At 39.0% G+C, this 14,737-nt stretch overlaps 1 long non-coding RNA gene and 1 pseudogene across 1 annotated transcript; both read left to right on the top strand.

The window, feature by feature from the left end:
* Window positions 1–784: 784 nt before the first annotated feature.
* On the top strand, window positions 785–12,163 carry LOC135536219 (uncharacterized). The gene is made up of 7 exons (XR_010454962.1): window positions 785–860; window positions 1,232–1,310; window positions 4,053–4,122; window positions 7,717–7,783; window positions 10,796–10,860; window positions 11,373–11,406; window positions 11,687–12,163. It is a non-coding gene; the product is annotated as an uncharacterized LOC135536219 (long non-coding RNA).
* Window positions 12,164–12,402: 239 nt separating this feature from the next.
* LOC135536220 (interferon-induced protein 44-like) lies at window positions 12,403–14,449 on the top strand (annotated as a pseudogene).
* Window positions 14,450–14,737: the final 288 nt, after the last annotated feature.

The raw sequence follows: 14,737 nt of genomic DNA, 5'->3' as shown, positions 1-14,737 counted from the left end.
TGTTTTCAATTAAATTTTCTCAAGCTGAAATGTTGATAGGTCTGTCTGGGAGTGGTCTGAGTGGGGAGGTGAAACTATCTGTTATTGGCAGAGAGGTTTGGAACGCTCTTTGTTATTGGCCTACTAACTAATTTAAAAGGTCCCCCGCCTGGGGATGTCACTAGGGCAGGCCAATACTTCATCCCACCAAAACAGGCTGAAATTTCAACTGGCCTTCCACTGTAAGGACATTATCATAATTTTCACAATTTCACCGTATTATTCCAACTCATAGTGTGGATATATATATATATATAACACAGCACAATAAAGTTGACTGCACTGAGCCTCTAATTCCACTAATTAAATCTCTGTAAATTCTATTTAATTCAATTCAAATTCCAGGTCAGTCTTTAAATTCAGAAATAATTAAATTCCTCTCCATTCCAATGTTAGGTAAATTACAAGAATTCAATTCCCAATTCTATATTAGGTCACAACAATTCCACAAATACAAAATTAAATTCCATCAGGCTTTAAGGCTGATCATGTGACTAATCCAACAGCCTACCTATACTGGAACTATAAAAATACAAGTTGAAAGTATTTAAAACAAATCCTGCAGTCAATGTTTGATACATTCCATTAACTGGGAAATGTAAAAATACTGAATTCCAATTTAATTCAATTCTACAGATGAATTGGAATTGTACAACATTTCAAGTCCAAACAGTCTCATTCCAATTCAATAACTTGATTGGGGGTTGGTTGGGGTCAATTTGGAATTGACCCCAACCCTGTTACATTCCCTCTTAGAAAAGCAAACATGGGTGGAGAAGAATCAAGGCCAGTTCCGACACCATCACCCCCACCAAAGAAGGGTAAGAGAGATATGACATATCTGTAAAATACAGTCAACACCTGATAGTGAATATCAGGTGTGAGTGCAAATTCTGTTCTTACACAGTGCATTGGTCCCAATTCTTTTTACTTTTTTCTGGGAACCTGCAGACACAGTTTTAGCGCATGCATTGACCACAGCCCCAAGGCTTTACTTATATAGTACATGCCCTGTAGGGGTGGCAGGTAGCTTAGTGGTTAGAGTGTTTGTAAAATAAAAGTGAAAGAGTTATATTGAAAGTAAAACTATGGTCCCTCTATTACTATAATGGCCCCATTTACAAGAAATAGCTAGAGAAATAGGAGAGCTAGACAGTACTCCTCACCTGAATTTCACTTTCTATTGTGCAAGTATACATAGGTGCTGGTGAAATCCTTTTTTCAGAACAACAGAGTCTCAGTCTCAGGAGGAACTAGTACCAACAAGGTAGGTCTATTCACATTTTTGTAATACATTTTTATATTATCTTTTTATAAACAATTTATTCTGATGATAGGAAAATTGGTAGAGGACCTGATCGATATACAGTACAATATTTGCATTTCAAAAGGAAAAATCTAATATAAAAAGCAATATAAATCATTGCTATACTGCAATGTTTGTAGAAGCTGTCCTTTGTGCACAAAGGAAATCTGTAACCTTGTCTTTTATTGTTCCTATACATCTTCTACATTATGGGGCAGTTTCCTAGACATATATTAAACTATACAATGATTATACAAAAATAAATGTTTACTGAAACACAAATCGAATGGTAACTTCCACCTGTCTTTGCTTTCACAAATACCTGAAAAGGCGGTTTGGGAGGCATTTTGTGTTCCTAAATATACTGAACAAAAATATAAACGCAACATGTGAAGTATTGGTCCCATGTTTCATGAGCTGAAATAAAAGATCACAGAAATGTTCCATATGCACAAAAGCTTATTTCTCTCAAATGTTGTGCACAAATGTGTTTACATTCCTGTTAGTGAGCATTTCTCCTTTGCCAAGATAATCCATCCACCTGACAGGTGTGGCATTTCAAAAAGCTGATTAAACAGCATGATCATTACACAGGTGCACCTTGTGCTGGGGGAAACAAAATGCCACTCTAAAATGTGATGTTTGTCACACAATGCCATAAGTTTTGAGGGAGCTTGCAAATGGCATGCTGACTGCAGGAATGTCCACCAGAGCTGTCGCCAGAGGATTGAATGTTAATTTCTCTACCATAAGTCACCTCCAACATCGTTTTAGAGAATTTGGCAGTGCGTCCAACTGGCTGTTAGTGTTTTTTGTGAAATAAATAGAAGTCAAATTGCTGACTTACATCAAGTGCTTTGCATTTCTTGGCCAGTAGCTTCTCGATGTCTGGAAGCTACCTTCTCCACCATCTCATAAGGAGAATTCTTTACTAGGCTCCAGAATTCTTTACTAGGCTCCAGTATTTATCCACATATTGCATATGAACCCATCCCAAATGCAAATAAAGTTACATTCCAATCCGTGCATCCCGCTTGTTCAGCTCAATAACGCCCATACCTGCTTTCCGTCAGATTATAATGATAAGACCCTTGCTTTGTTCTTGTATTTAGCTAAAAGCATTCTTTTGTTTGTGTATTATCTAAGATCAGCAGACTATGTGTCTCCTCAGTTTCTAGCGTGTCCAGCTATAACTAAAAATAGTTTACATTCCTCTATTTTACAGCCCTATGCTTTGGCTCTGTAATTAACTCTGTGTCCCTTTGTGTGTGTGTCTTCATCTCCTTTAGCTTTAGGGTGCCCAGCTGTTCTGGTCGCCTTCACTTCATATGGTTGTCTAAGATCAAACAGACTTGTATCTCCCCTGTGATGTGATTGATATCTGTAATCCATCAGTTGGTCCTTTGGCTGACCCCCTCCTTATACAACCTCTGACCTTTGTATGTCCAGCTGGACTAGGCTTCTATGTGTCCTTCTCTTCATGTAGTCTGGTTTTAATGTTCAGCTATTCTGTACATCTTATGCATTTGTCTATGTGTTATATTTGCTCCCACAGTATTCGCTTATGTTTCCGGTCACCTTGCCCTGGTTAAAAGCAGTGGTTTGCGCTTTCAGTTTCGCACAAATTCTGCCATCAATCCACGGTTTCTGGTTTGGGAATGTTTTAATAGTTGCTGTGGGTTCGACATCACCGATGCACTTGCTAATAAACTCGCTCACCGATTACCTTGTGTACCAATGTAAGAAATAACACGTAAAAAAAAAACAAAATAATGCATAGATTCCTAGAACGCGAAGCGAGGCGGCCAGTAGTGTTACCTTGATGCTGTCGAGCCAGGGATGGTCTCACTGGACACGTTCTGCTTCACTGGCCAGCTTCTGCAGGTTCAGGTTAGAGAAGAGAGAAAAACTAAGGTCATGCCCTTTATTTTGAATAGTCCTAGTTGAATGGGTGGGATATTTAAACAAAAAATGATGTTCACATTATTTATAACAGGGCCTGCCTTGTCAAATAATGTCCACTGCCAAATGGTTTCCACCCTGGGTCACAACGGGATTCAATTAGCTATTAGCGTATGTTGCTAGTGCCGTTGCTAGAACCTGTCAAATCCTGATCGGCCTATCGAATGAACCAAAGCGTCTGTCGTTATGCTGGTTGCTATTCTGGTTGCTATGCTGGTTGCTAGCTCTATTCTACCTCATAGTGCTCACACGGACGACGGAGGACATGGGTGGTTCTGGTTCCATTTCACCTCATAAGTGAATTTCTAAAGTAGCCTGGATGAACTCTATAGGTACTGGGAGTTTCAGGACAAATTAACCACACAAGTATGATGAGAAACATAAGCATATGACAGCAGTTTGCATAATATAATACTGCAAATATTTGTTAATAGTTCACTAACCTTCTCTCACTTGTAATGTCATTGATAAAATATGAACAATTGTGTTCATAAATGGTCTGACTTCATAGAAATGTAATTGGTTTAGAAGACTATAATAGCTGGGCGTTTGTCTTGCTGTCTAAACCACATAACCACCTGATGCTCTTATTTGTAAAATAAAAGTGAAAGAGTTATATTGAAAGTAAAACTATGGTCCCTCTATTACTATAATGGCCCCATTTACAAGAAATAGCTAGAGAAATAGGAGAGCTAGACAGTACTCCTCACCTGAATTTCACTTTCTATTGTGCAAGTATACATAGGTGCTGGTGAAATCCTTTTTTCAGAACAACAGAGTCTCAGTCTCAGGAGGAACTAGTACCAACAAGGTAGGTCTATTCACATTTTTGTAATACATTTTTATATTATCTTTTATAAACAATTTATTCTGATGATAGGAAAAATTGGTAGAGGACCTGATCGATATACAGTACAATATTTGCATTTCAAAAGGAAAATCTAATATAAAAAGCAATATAAATCATTGCTATACTGCAATGTTTGTAGAAGCTGTCCTTTGTGCACAAAGGAAATCTGTAACCTTGTCTTTTATTGTTCCTATACATCTTCTACATTATGGGGCAGTTTCCTAGACATATATTAAACTATACAATGATTATACAAAAATAAATGTTTACTGAAACACAAATCGAATGGTAACTTCCACCTGTCTTTGCTTTCACAAATACCTGAAAAGCCGGTTTGGGAGGCATTTTGTGTTCCTAAATATACTGAACAAAAATATAAACGCAACATGTGAAGTATTGGTCCCATGTTTCATGAGCTGAAATAAAAGATCACAGAAATGTTCCATATGCACAAAAAGCTTATTTCTCTCAAATTTTGTGCACAAATGTGTTTACATTCCTGTTAGTGAGCATTTCTCCTTTGCCAAGATAATCCATCCACCTGACAGGTGTGGCATATCAAAAAGCTGATTAAACAGCTTGATCATTACACAGGTGCACCTTGTGCTGGGGGAAACAAAATGCCACTCTAAAATGTGATGTTTGTCACACAATGCCATAAGTTTTGAGGAGCTTGCAAACATCATGGCGGTGGCCCGTTCCTGTAGGTTCATGCTCTACAACATCCGCAGAGTACGACCCTGCCTCACACAGGAAGCGGCGCAGGTCCTAATCCAGGCACTTGTCATCTCCCGTCTGGATTACTGCAACTCGCTGTTGGCTGGGCTCCCTGCCTGTGCCATTAAACCCCTACAACTCATCCAGAACGCCGCAGCCCGTCTGGTGTTCAACCTTCCCAAGTTCTCTCACGTCACCCCGCTCCTCCGCTCTCTCCACTGGCTTCCAGTTGAAGTCGCATCCGCTACAAGACCATGGTGCTTGCCTACGGAGCTGTGAGGGGAATGGCACCGCAGTACCTCCAGGCTCTGATCAGGCCCTACACCCAAGCAAGGGCACTGCGTTCATCCACCTCTGGCCTGCTCGCCCCCTACCATTGAGGAAGTACAGTTCCCGCTCAGCCCAGTCTAAACTGTTCGCTGCTCTGGCCCCCCAATGGTGGAACAAACTCCCTCACGACGCCAGGACAGCGGAGTCAATCACCACCTTCCGGAGACACCTGAAACCCCACCTCTTCAAGGAATACCTAGGATAGGATAAGTAATCCTTCTCACCACCCCCCCTTAATGATTTAGATGCACTATTGTAAAGTGGCTGTTCCACTGGATGTCAGAAGGTGAATTCACCAATTTGTAAGTCGCTCTGGATAAGAGCGTCTGCTAAATGACTTAAATGTAAATGTAAATGGCATGCTGACTGCAGGAATGTCCACCAGAGCTGTCGCCAGAGGATTGAATGTTAATTTCTCTACCATAAGTCACCTCCAACATCGTTTTAGAGAATTTGGCAGTGCGTCCAACTGGCTGTTAGTGTTTTTTGTGAAATAAATAGAAATCAAATTGCTGACTTACATCAAGTGCTTTGCATTTCTTGGCCAGTAGCTTCCTCGATGTCTGAAGCTACTGTCGTGGAAAATCGGATCAAATACAACGCATTACAGAACTTGTGAAATCAATTCGGCTTTAATACAAAAGTATAGCAAGCCGGGATGGTCCGCGGAACACACTCCACTTTCCAGAGCCGATGTCTGAAGCTACCTTCTCCACCATCTCATAAGGAGAATTCTTTACTAGGCTCCAGAATTCTTTACTAGGCTCCAGTATTTATCCACATATTGCATATGAACCCATCCCAAATGCAAATAAAGTTACATTCCAATCCGTGCATCCCGCTTGTTCAGCTCAATAACGCCCATACCTGCTTTCCGTCAGATTATAATGATAAGACCCTTGCTTTGTTCTTGTATTTAGCTAAAAGCATTCTTTTGTTTGTGTATTATCTAAGATCAGCAGACTATGTGTCTCCTCAGTTTCTAGCGTGTACAGCTATAACTAAAAATAGTTTACATTCCTCTATTTTACAGCCCTATGCTTTGGCTCTGTAATTAACTCTGTGTCCCTTTTGTGTGTGTGTCTTCATCTCCTTTAGCTTTAGGGTGCCCAGCTGTTCTGGTCGCCTTCACTTCATATGGTTGTCTAAGATCAAACAGACTTGTATCTCCCCTGTGATGTGATTGATATCTGTAATCCATCAGTTGGTCCTTTGGCTGACCCCCTCCTTATACAACCTCTGACCTTTGTATGTCCAGCTGGACTAGGCTTCTATGTGTCCTTCTCTTCATGTAGTCTGGTTTTAATGTTCAGCTATTCTGTACATCTTATGCATTTGTCTATGTGTTATATTTGCTCCCACAGTATTCGCTTATGTTTCCGGTCACCTTGCCCTGGTTAAAAGCAGTGGTTTGCGCTTTCAGTTTCGCACAAATTCTGCCATCAATCCACGGTTTCTGGTTTGGGAATGTTTTAATAGTTGCTGTGGGTTCGACATCACCGATGCACTTGCTAATAAACTCGCTCACCGATTACCTTGTGTACCAATGTAAGAAATAACACGTAAAAAAACAAAATACTGCATAGATTCCTAGGAACGCGAAGCGAGGCGGCCAGTAGTGTTACCTTGATGCTGTCGAGCCAGGGATGGTCTCACTGGACACGTTCTGCTTCACTGGCCAGCTTCTGCAGGTTCAGGTTAGAGAAGAGAGAAAACTAAGGTCATGCCCTTTATTTTGAATAGTCCTAGTTGAATGGGTGGGATATTTAAACAAAAAATGATGTTCACATTATTTATAACAGGGCCTGCCTTGTCAAATAATGTCCACTGCCAAATGGTTTCCACCCCTGGGTCACAACGGGATTCAATTAGCTATTAGCGTATGTTGCTAGTGCCGTTGCTAGAACCTGTCAAATCCTGATCGGCCTACGTAATGAACCAAAGCGTCTGTCGTTATGCTGGTTGCTATTCTGGTTGCTATGCTGGTTGCTAGCTCTATTCTACCTCATAGTGCTCACGGACGACGGAGGACATGGGTGGTTCTGGTTCCATTTCACCTCATAAGTGAATTTCTAAAGTAGCCTGGATGAACTCTATAGGTACTGGGAGTTTCAGGACAAATTAACCACACAAGTATGATGAGAAACATAAGCATATGACAGCAGTTTGCATAATATAATACTGCAAATATTTGTTAATAGTTCACTGACCTTCTCTCACTTGTAATGTCATTGATAAAATATGAACAATTGTGTTCATAAATGGTCTGACTTCATAGAAATGTAATTGGTTTAGAAGACTATAATAGCTGGGCGTTTGTCTTGCTGTCTAAACCACATAACCACCTGATGCTCTTATTTGTAAAATAAAAGTGAAAGAGTTATATTGAAAGTAAAACTATGGTCCCTCTATTACTATAATGGCCCCATTTACAAGAAATAGCTAGAGAAATAGGAGAGCTAGACAGTACTCCTCACCTGAATTTCACTTTCTATTGTGCAAGTATAGATAGGTGCTGGTGAAATCCTTTTTTTCAGAACAACAGAGTCTCAGTCTCAGGAGGAACTAGTACCAACAAGGTAGGTCTATTCACATTTTTGTAATACATTTTTATATTATCTTTTATAAACAATTTATTCTGATGATAGGAAAAATTGGTAGAGGACCTGATCGATATACAGTACAATATTTGCATTTCAAAAGGAAAATCTAATATAAAAAGCAATATAAATCATTGCTATACTGCAATGTTTGTAGAAGCTGTCCTTTGTGCACAAAGGAAATCTGTAACCTTGTCTTTTATTGTTCCTATACATCTTCTACATTATGGGGCAGTTTCCTAGACATATATTAAACTATACAATGATTATACAAAAATAAATGTTTACTGAAACACAAATCGAATGGTAACTTCCACCTGTCTTTGCTTTCACAAATACCTGAAAAGGCGGTTTGGGAGGCATTTTGTGTTCCTAAATATACTGAACAAAAATATAAACGCAACATGTGAAGTATTGGTCCCATGTTTCATGAGCTGAAATAAAAGATCACAGAAATGTTCCATATGCACAAAAAGCTTATTTCTCTCAAATTTTGTGCACAAATGTGTTTACATTCCTGTTAGTGAGCATTTCTCCTTTGCCAAGATAATCCATCCACCTGACAGGTGTGGCATATCAAAAAGCTGATTAAACAGCTTGATCATTACACAGGTGCACCTTGTGCTGGGGAAACAAAATGCCACTCTAAATGTGATGTTTGTCACACAATGCCATAAGTTTTGAGGAGCTTGCAAATGGCATGCTGACTGCAGGAATGTCCACCAGAGCTGTCGCCAGAGGATTGAATGTTAATTTCTCTACCATAAGTCACCTCCAACATCGTTTTAGAGAATTTGGCAGTGCGTCCAACTGGCTGTTAGTGTTTTTTGTGAAATAAATAGAAATCAAATTGCTGACTTACATCAAGTGCTTTGCATTTCTTGGCCAGTAGCTTCTCGATGTCTGAAGCTACTGTCGGAAAATCGGATCAAATACAACGCATTACAGAACTTGTGAAATCAATTCGGCTTTAATACAAAGAAGTATAGCAAGCCGGGATGGTCCGCGGAACACACTCCACTTTCCAGAGCCCCGGCTCCAGTATTTATCCACATATTGCATATGAGCCCATCCCAAATGCAAATAAAGTTACATTCAATCCGTGCATCCCACTTGTTCAGCTCAATAACGCCCATACCTGCTTTCCGTCAGATTATAATGATGACAAGACCCTTGCTTTGTTCCTGCACTTAGCTAAAAGCATTCTTTTTTTGTTTGTGTATTATCTAAGATCAGCAGACTATGTGTCTCCTCAGTTTCTAGCGTGTCCAACTATACTAAAAATACTATACATTCCTCTATTTTACAACCCTATGCTTTGGCTCAGCACTTAGCTAAAAGCATTATTTTGTTTGTGTATTATCTAGGATCAGCAGACGATGTTTCTCCTCAGTTTCTAGCGTCTCTACGTCCTAAAAATATGCGAACAATGTCTATTGGTCATCAATTAGTCATTTGACTGACCCCCTCCTTTGTATATCCCTCTGGCCTTGGTATGTCCAGCTATTCTGTCACCTATGTGTCCTTCTCTTCATGTGGTCTGTTTTTAATGTTCAGCTATTCTGTACATCTTATGCATTTGTCTATGTGTTATATTTGCTCCCACACTACCTTCTCCACCATCTCATAAGGAGAATTCTTTACTCGGCTGAACTGCCTTCTGCATTCATTGTAGATCTTCAAAAAGAGTTTAAAAACAATAGACATCCATTTGAGTGCAGTTAAAAGACAGTGCCACATATGTTGTACATGTACTGATTGTATTATTGCATTTAGCATAATTTGCAACAGTTTCCGATCTTTGTGGACACCTACTCGTCAAACATTTAATTCCAAAATCATGGGCATTAATATGCTTTGATAAAACTTCTTTAGGAAAACAGCCCTAATGTTGGAAACAAACATCATTTATGTTGCTATTTATTTTTCAAGCTATAGCACACAATATCTTACATACAGCAGGTATTTAAAGGACCAAAGAGTTTGGTCTGCTTCGTGTTTTCATTTTTTGCCATGGAAAAAAATATTGTAATACTGGAATCCACCCAGCCCTAATAGCTGCAGTGCAGACATGACAAACTATTCAACCCAAATAGTATTTTTATGTTCCAGGGTTGAGTTAAAAGGTCCAATGCAGCCGTTTGTATCTCACAGTCAAATCATTTTTGGCTAACAATCAAGTACCTTTCTATGATTGTTTTCAATTAAAATTTCTCAAGCTGAAATGTTGATAGGTCTGTCTGGGAGTGGTCTGAGTGGGGAGGTGAAACTATCTGTTATTGGCAGAGAGGTTTGGAACGCTCTTTGTTATTGGCCTACTAACTAATTTAAAAGGTCCCCCGCCTGGGGATGTCACTAGGGCAGGCCAATACTTCATCCCACCAAAACAGGCTGAAATTTCAACTGGCCTTCCACTGTAAGGACATTATCATAATTTTCACAATTTCACCGTATTATTCCAACCTCATAGTGTGGATATATATATATATATATAACACAGCACAATAAAGTTGACTGCACTGAGCCTCTAATTCCACTAATTAAATCTCTGTAAATTCTATTTAATTCAATTCAAATTCCAGGTCAGTCTTTAAATTCAGAAATAATTAAATTCCTCTCCATTCCAATGTTAGGTAAATTACAAGAATTCAATTCCCAATTCTATATTAGGTCACAACAATTCCACAAATACAAAATTAAATTCCATCAGGCTTTAAGGCTGATCATGTGACTAATCCAACAGCCTACCTATACTGGAACTATAAAAATACAAGTTGAAAGTATTTAAAACAAATCCTGCAGTCAATGTTTGATACATTCCATTAACTGGGAAATGTAAAAATACTGAATTCCAATTTAATTCAATTCTACAGATGAATTGGAATTGTACAACATTTCAAGTCCAAACAGTCTCATTCCAATTCAATAACTTGATTGGGGTTGGTTGGGGTCAATTTGGAATTGACCCCAACCCTGTTACATTCCCTCTAGAAAAGCAAACATGGGTGGAGAAGAATCAAGGCCAGCACCGACACCATCACCCCCACCAAAGAAGGGTAAGAGAGATATGACATATCTGTAAATACAGTCAACACCTGATAGTGAATATCAGGTGTGAGTGCAAATTCTGTTCAAGCACAGTGCATTGGTCCCAATTCTTTTTACTTTTTTCTGGGAACCTGCAGACACAGTTTTAGCGCATGCATTGACTACAGCCCCAAGGCTTTACTTATATAGTACATGCCCTGTAGGGGTGGCAGGTAGCTTAGTGGTTAGAGTGTTGGGCCAGTAACTGAAAGGTTGCTGGATCAAACCCTTGAGCTGACAAGCTAAAAAACTGTCATTCTACCCCTGAGCAAGAGAGTTAATGTCCTACTGGGGAGCAGTGGGTTATTGTAAATAAGAACTTGTTCTTAACTGACTTGCTTAGTTAATTAATGAGTAAGTTTCCATTATATCTATGTGTCATTGTAATCAACGTTTGAAAGTAAGAGATGGTGGGTACTGGAATGTGGAAAACAATAGTTTAGTGATTTTAATCTAGATGTGTTCTATGTGTGTCACACAGAATTTGACAGAGAATGGAGGGAAACACTTTGGAGGTACGTACTGTACCGATTGAACAAATATGGAGGATGAAAGAAAGTAAAACTAATGTTTTTTTTGTTTTGTTTGTTTTACATTTTATTTAACTAGTCAAGTCTAGTTAATCAATTTAGTCCTGGTGTTATCTTGATGCAATTTCGCTGTATATAATTATAAGGAGTCTATGGCAACTGTTTTGCATTGAATCAGTGCCACAAATGGGAAAAGGTTAGCATTTGGAAACAATGGCCAGGTCAACAAAACAAGAAGTAACAGGCTCTTCATTGTCTCTGACAGTAAAGGAGAGAGAGACCACATGGTGGATAATCTGAGGAGCTTTAAACTGAGTGATCCTGACGTGGGTCAGCTCAGATGCCTGCTATATGGACCAGTCGGTGCAGGAAAGTCCAGCTTCATCAACTCAGTCAACAATGTCTTCCAAAATCGGACAACAAGTGGTGCCCTGGTAGCTGCTGCCTCTGGCTTAAGCTTCACCACGACAGTAAGCTGCAGTGCCTAAAACGTTTAACACAGACACCATGCAGGCATGGAATATGGCTACCTAATATATCCTGGTACACTAAGACACAGTATTTCATGAGCTACAAACAGGCAGAGACATGAAGAGGGACTTACAGGAACAAAGAGGTTGTCTGCGCTGTTTTAAATGCAAAACGTAGTCAATCACAGGGGTGTAGGTTTGCAAAATTAGGACCATGGAAAGTATAAATACATTCAGACAGTTGGAAACTTCAAATAAAAAATGGAGACAAATGTATATCATTTACACATTTTTATATGAAAAGGTGTATAAAGGAAATGGACAAGGCAAATGAAAGCACACAAATCTGGCTATAAAGAAAACATAAATGAGTTGATAACATCACCTAATCAAGCCTAGATAAATGCAAAGGATGTAACTACACAGTAGAATAAAAGAAGACATGTACTTGGTAGAAATTTTATATTTAAGCAATAAGGCCGAAGGAGGTATGGTATATGATCAATATACCATGGCTCAGGGCTGTTCTTATGCACAACGCATCGCGGAGTGCCTGGACACAGCACTTATCCGTGGTATAAGGGCCATATATCACTAACCCCGAGGTGCCTTAATGCTATTATAAACTGGTTAGAAACATAATTAGAACAGTAAAAATAAATGTTTTGTCATACCCGTGGTATACGGTCTGATATACCACAGCTGTCAGCCAATCAGTATTCAGGGCTCGAACCACCCAGTTTATAATATGTATTCTACTGTATAGTTATATCCTTTGAGTTAAAAACCAAAACGTTGGTCTTGCATTTTTCTTTATGCACCTTCTGCACATTTTGGGGCATTGTGCCCTAAATCAATTGTATATAAAGGTCTTAGTAAAGGGTCTGAATACTTACAGTACCAGTCAAAAGGTTGGACACACCTACTCGTTCAAGGGTTTTTCTTTATTTTTACTTTTTTCTACATTGTAGAATAATGGTGAAGACATCAAAATGATGATTATTTTTGAGATTCTTCAAAGTAGCCACCCTTTGCCTTGATGTCAGCTTTGCACACTCTTGGCATTGAGGTAATTGAGGTAATATGTATATGTACTGTAGGTAGAGTTTGGTTGAAAGATCAGGTGTTCCTAATGTTTTGGGAACTCAGTGTATATATTTGTTGATTCTGAGCCTCAGTTTTGGGATGCTTTTCATGTTTCTGCGTGTGAGAGTATTTATCCCTTCCATACAAATGTTATTAAATAAAACATTGATTTTCAGTATGACACACACTACATTCAAGGCCGTTCAGGTGAAAAACGTCTTCCCTTTGCATTCAATGATGTCATGGGTCTGGAAACACAAAACAACGGCTGCACCCTGATGACATCATCAATGCTCTGAAGGGCCATCTACCAGAGGGCTATGAGGTAATACAAAAGTCAAACACACACACACACATACACACACACTAACAAATCTTATATTTTCTTGGTCAGTTCAATCCTTTACACCCATTATCGGACCAAAAAAGGAATTCATTCAGAATCCCAGCTTCAGTGACAAAACTCACTGCTTGGTGAGTATTGTGTCAGCGGACAAAATCTCTCTCATGTCAGATGATGTCATAGCCAAGATGAAGAACATCAGGGCAGAAGCCAGCAGACTGAGTAAGTAAGCTCTTTAAACTCTGTTTCTCAATAGAATTTACAACTATGGCTGGCTATCAGTTGTCACCTTTCAGCTGTAGCTCTTGACTTTTCACTATTATATGATACAGTGTTACTTATGCTAGTCCTTCTATTCATTAAATATTCATTTCTATTGCAGAAATTCCTCAAGTTGTTGTCATGACCATGCCAGACAAGGCTTGTGAGCTGGTGAACGAGGATGTGAAGAAAATCTTCTACAGCAAGGCGATCAAAGAGAAGGTAAATCACATGACCTCAGACCTGAACAAATTTCACATTGCCTGGACAAGTGTTTAACATGTCAGCTAACCATATAACATGATGAGGCAATCTGATGCTCAACTGCACAGTTGATGACGTGGCACGCAACCATCGGTTGACGGAATGTCTGCAATGTAGTCAGCTATTAAATCTTGGTTGTGCTGACATGATTCAATGATCATCACTCAAGCAAAACTGATCCAGCCTTTTGTCTCCAACGTTTTTCAGATGCAGATCTGCAGTAATGAGCTAGGCCTTCCCATGAACTGCATCCTGCCGGTGAAGAACTACCACGAGGAGGGGAAGATGGATAACAACATGGATATCCTGATACTGAACGCCATGACTCAGATTATGAACTTCGCCAACGATTACCTCTGGGACCTCCAACAACATGCAAATCAAAAAAAAAAAACAAGTATTAAGAGATTAGTTAGTGAGCCCTGCAGTTTAAGATTGGAATAAAGTTCCTAATTTCTATATTTTTGACATTGTTGTCGTATAATTTAATGTCCATGTAGAGGCCTAAATATGTTATCTGGGGCACTGGGAGAAATGTATTTTGATTGAGTATGCATTTCGTGGCAAGAATCTTTAAAATAAACTGAGTATTGATTGCTGTGCATATATGCTACTTTTTAACATCAACACCCATCAGTGTACAATTGTGTTATATAAACTAGCATCCTTCACCCGAATTCTTTAGATGACAAACTGATTTTAAACTATACTTTGTTTTATTGATATTGCTGTAACATTAATTGCATGTGACATTATTGTTGTATCATTTTTGTGTAGCTTTTCTGCTTAAATTGACTTAATTTCCAGGTAAATGTTAAGTTAAATAAATAATTCAAAAATATTTACTATTGATGACATCGACATCTTTCTCTCTATAACCGGGTTTCCATCC

The sequence above is a fragment of the Oncorhynchus masou genome, unplaced genomic scaffold (genome assembly GCF_036934945.1).
Source record: "Oncorhynchus masou masou isolate Uvic2021 unplaced genomic scaffold, UVic_Omas_1.1 unplaced_scaffold_5770, whole genome shotgun sequence".
Taxonomy (NCBI): Eukaryota; Metazoa; Chordata; class Actinopteri; order Salmoniformes; family Salmonidae; genus Oncorhynchus; species Oncorhynchus masou.
This window is presented reverse-complemented; position numbering and strand designations above follow the sequence as displayed.